Raw genomic sequence first — 5,539 nt, 5'->3', positions numbered from 1 at the left:
TCCACATGGCTGGGGGAGGTGCATCATGACACATTATACAATTCATCAATAATGACACTTCAAGTCACTGATGGCATATTTCATAGACAGTATTTACAAAACAAGGTAATTTGACAATGATTGATTCTGCCTTTGATTAGACTCATGTCTAATACATCTTATAAACCTTTGCTCAATAAATTAAAGATAACTCCATTATTGTCTGAATAATGTTTTCCTTTTAGTAGTTTTCAAAAGCGATTTAAAAAAATGTTTTATGGTGAAAATATTTCTCTTTTCTATTGCCTCACATTTTCATATCTTACAATAGCATTGACCGTAGCATTGGCCATAGCATTGACCATAGCATTGACCATAGCATTGACCATAGCATTGACCATAGCATTAACCAACTATTCAGACCATGAGATCAGTGACTCATTCTATGCAGGCAGTCAGTCACTCAAGTGCAGATTTACATGATAAGTGTATGAACTTTTGTATTGAAGTTCCTCTGACAGGTGCACTGTCACACCTCAAAGTCATATGGTTGGCATCAGAGTTCTGCTTTTGTGGGTGTGACAAGCAACTTTCATAACCTTTGAAATGCATCCAAGTGCTCATCTGAAATTGTCCTCAACTAGGATCCTGAAATCTCAAAGGAAAAGAGAGACTCATTGTCATTGTAAGCTTATTATTATAAATGTTGTTATTTATTTCATTAATGAATACATTTGTACCATTGTTCTAATGGCATGACACATTAATTCAAATTATATTTGCCAGGGCCTGCCAAGTGAAATCTGCCAAATTTGCCCTGGCAAATATAATTTGAATTAATGTGTCATGCCATTAGAACAATGGTACAAATGTATTAATTAATTAAATAAATAACAACATTTATAATAATAAGCTTACAATGACAATCTCTTTTCCTTTGAGATTTCAGGATCCTAGTTGAGGACAATTTCAGATTAGCACTTGGATGCATTTCAAAGGTTATGAAAGTTGCTTGTCACACCCACAAAAGCAGCCCTTGAGTGACTGAGTCACTGATCTCATGGTCTGAATAGTTGGTTAATGCTAATAACATGTTTGAATATTCTTCTTATTTTTTTAACCTTTAGTCAGTTAAGAACAAATTCTTATTTTCAATGATTGCCTAGGAACAGTGGTTTTATCTGCCTTGTTCAGGGGCAGAACAACAGATATTTAGTTTGTCAGCTTGGGGATTTGATCTAGCAAGCTTTCGGTTACAAGTCCAACGCTCTAACCACTACCTGCTGCCCCATCAATGCCATGTTTGAATAGTAGGATGATCAATAACATGTCTTAATATTAGGCTAATCATACCAATGTCTGAATATTATGAGGATCAATACAATGTTTGAATATTAGGATGATCAATAACATGTCTTAATATTAGGCTAATCATACCAATGTCTGAATATTATGAGGATCAATACATGTTTGAATATTAGGATGATCAATACCATGTTTGGCCCCACTATGGGTCTTCTTCAGGACTATGGTTGCCCAAAACACTGGCCCCTCAAAGCCAATGGCTGTCGTACTTCATACATTCATCCCGTCACATATCAGTAAAAGTGGAATAAATATAATCCTTATAAGTGGATTAAGACCACTCTTACTAGCAGATAGTCTCCCATCAGACGATGTTTTTTGTTTTCAGAATAAAACGTATGGTTAAAACGATGCCAACCTAAGAATCTTGTTTCTTGTTATTTTATGTCCAGAATAATATCTGGACCAAGACTTTAATTTGAATGACCATTTTAATGTTTAACTGTATTAATATTAACAATCTCGACCCAGTGATCCAGTCAGATTAATCAACCTGACATTGATCTGATTTTCCTTACTGATTTTTTCCTCTACTTAATTAGGGATAGGGGGCAGCATTTTCACTTTGGATGAATTGCGTGCCCATAGTGAACTGCCTCCTACTCTGTCCCAAATGCTAATATATGCATATTATTATTACTATTGGATAGAAAACACTCTGAAGTTTCTATAACTGTTTGAATTATGTCTGTGAGTATAACAGAACTCATATGGCAGGCAAACTTCCAAACAGGAAGTGGAAATTCTGAGGCTGGTGTTTTTTCTACTCATCGCCTATTCAAATCCCAGGAAGATATGGATTTGTTTGCACTTCCTACGCCTTCCACTAGATGTCAACAGTCGGTAGAACGTTGAATGAAGTTTATACTGTGATGTGGGAGCGGATGGGAGGTGTTTCAGTCAGTGGTCTGGCAGATTGCCAGTTCCTGGTCATGCGCATTCCTCATGATATCGCCTTGCGTTCCATAACTTTTACAGACACGAAGGAATGCTCCGGTTGGAACGTTATTGGATATATATGATAACAACATCCTGAAGATTGATTATCTACTTAGTTTGACAAGTTTATTCGACCTGTGATATAACTTTTTGAAGTTTTCGTCCGACGTTATTCGTCACTTGCACGAGCGTTTGGATATGTGTACTAAACGCGCTAGCAAAAGTAGCTATTTAGACATAAATAATTGACATTATCGAACAAAACAACAATTTATTGTCGAACTAGGATTCCTGGGAATGCATTCTGATGAAGATAATCAAAGGTAATATTTATGATGTAATTTCGTATTTCTGTTGACTCCAACATGGCGGAGAAATGTTATTTATATTTGAGCGCCGTCTCAGATTATTGCATGGTGTGCTTCTTCCGTAAAGTTTTTTTGAAATCTGACAGAGAGGTTGCATTAAGAACAAGTGTATCTTTAATTCTATGTAAAACATGTATCTTTCATCAAAGTGTATGATGAGTATTTCTGTTATTTGACGTGGCTCTGTAATTTCTCTGGATATTTTGGAGGCATTTCTGAACATGGCGCCAATGTAAACTAAGATTTTGGGATATAAATATGCACATTATCGAACAACAAATGCATGTATTGTGTAACATGATGTCCTATGAGTGTCATCTGATGAAGATCATCAAAGGTTAGTGATTCATTTTATCTCTATTTCTGTTTTTGTGACTCCTATCTTTGGCTGTGAAAATGGCTGTGTGTTTTTTGAACTTGGTGGTGATCTAACATAATCATATGTTGTGTTTTCGCTGTAAAGCATTTTTTTTTTTAATCGGACACGATGGGTAGATTAACAAGATGTTTATCTTTCATTTGCTGTATTGGACTTGTTAATGTGTGAAAGTTACATATTTCAAAAAAATATTTTAGAATTTCCCGCGCTGCCTTTTCAGCGGAATGTTGTGGGGGGGTTCCGCTAGCGGAACGTGTGTCCTAGAAAGGTTAACTTCTTGGAACTATAGGGGGTGCTGTTCCGCATTAGCATATTTGTGTCTCCAAATTAAACTGCCTCGTGCTAAATTCTTGATCGTACAATATGCATATTATTGTTATTATTGGATAGAAAACAGTCTATAGTTTCTATAGGAGTTGAAATTTTGTCTCTGAGTGGTACAGAACAATTTCTACAGCACTTTTCATGACAGGGTTCAGATTTCAGAAATTTTTACCTCTGATCTGGGGTCTGTTTTTAAGGCGACAGTGAATGCTATGAAGAAACCGACACTGCCTACGTCTTCCTCTGGGTGTCTGTACGTCATCACGTTTTCAATGGACTCGATGGGACGTTCACAGCCATTATAAAAGACGAAAATGTACAGAGACCACCCTTTCTCAACGTGCGCCTGAAGCGTAAAGGACATCGGACCTGCCTCGTTCCAAATCGTTTTCTAACCAGCAATATTTCTCCGGTCATGTTTTCAGTCGTTATAGTTGTTAAAAACATCATAATGTAGTTAATTTGAACCGTTTTATAGCAATTTATATCCGTTTAGTGCGATTTTGAGGAATTTATTTGTCGTGCCCTTTTTAGCTTTGGAAACGTTTCGGGGTGTCGGTCGTTGGTGGTGGACATTTCGAAGGACAGAGGACATCTATCGACCAAAAGACGTTTATAACATAGAAAGGATACATTGCCCAAGAATATGATGGAAGATCAGCTCAAAGTAAGCAATATTTAATATGATAAACCGTGTTTCTGTCGAAATATTTTAAACGCATATTTCGCCATTTTGTTTGGTATAGCTTCACCTGGCGAACCCTGTATTGAAAAGTAAGGATAATTTTAAAAATGTAAATCAGCGGTTGCATTAAGAACTAATTTGTCTTTCGATTCCTGTCTACCCTGTATTTTTTAGTCAAGTATATGATTAGCTTTCAATTAAACTAGATCACTCTGATAGATGACGTCAGACATATTGAGGCTTGATTTCCTAGTATTTTTATTGTGTAACCACGGTTTTGTATGGCTAAATATGCACCTTTTCGAACAAACTGTATATGTATGTTGTAAAATGATGTTACAGGAGTGTCATCGGAAGAATTCTGAGAAGGTTAGTGAAAAAATTAATATCTTTTGGCGGTGATTACGTTATAGCGCTCTTTGGCTGGAATCGATGCTCTGGTAACGTTTGCACATGTAGTATGCTAACTTATCGATTTATTGTGTTTTCGCTGAAAAACGCTTAGAAAATCTGAAATATGGTCTGAAATCACAAGAACTGGGTCTTTCCATTGCTATGCTTTGTCTATTTTTATGAAATGTTTTATGATGAGTAAATTGGTCATACACGTTGCTCTATCTAGTAATTCTAGTCGATTTGTGATGGTCGGTGCAATTGTAAACTGTGATTTCTACCTGAAATATGCACTTTTTTCTAACAAAAACTATCCTATACCATGAATATGTTATCAGACTGTCATCTGATGGTTTTTTTTATAGGTTATTGGCTATCAATATCTTAGTTGAGCCGAATTGGTGATAGCACCTGAAGGAGTAAGAAACTGATGGAGTTAGAATAGTGGTGTATTTTGCTAACGTGTTTAGCTAATAGATTTACATATTTTGTCTTCCCTGTAAAACATTTTAAAAATCTGAAATGGTGGCTTTATTCACAAGATCTGTATCTTTCATCTGGTGTCTTGGACTTGTGATTTAATGATATTTAGATGCTACTATCTACTTGTGAAGCTATGCTAGCTATGCTAATCAGTGTGTGGGGGGTGGGGGGTGCTCCCGGATCCGGGGTTAGTAGCCGTGAAAGGTTAATGGCGAATCTCAGGAAAACGTAATTACTTTCATGACATGTTAGTGATCGTGCTACTCAAGATACATGGACAAAATGTAATTGTTAAGGCTTAACTGAAGCCTATGGACAGTAGATGCTGTGTTCATATATACATGGTAGACCTGACTATTTCCTGTCTCCTTAGGCCTCACTACACAGTAGAGGCATCAGACAAGGTTCTACAGACTGTTGACATCTAGTGGAAGCCGTAGGAAGTGCAAACTCATCCATATCCCACTGTGTGTTCTGTTGTGGCTGTGTTGAAAATCGACCAACCACTTCCTGTTTGGATTTTTTCTCAGGTTTTTGCCTGCCATATGAGTTCTGTTATACTCACAGACATCATTCAAACAGTTTTCTATCCAATACGAATAATATTATGCATATATTAGCAAC

The sequence above is a fragment of the Salvelinus alpinus genome, chromosome 4 (genome assembly GCF_045679555.1).
Source record: "Salvelinus alpinus chromosome 4, SLU_Salpinus.1, whole genome shotgun sequence".
In the NCBI taxonomy this organism is placed as follows: domain Eukaryota; kingdom Metazoa; phylum Chordata; class Actinopteri; order Salmoniformes; family Salmonidae; genus Salvelinus; species Salvelinus alpinus.
This window is presented reverse-complemented; position numbering follows the sequence as displayed.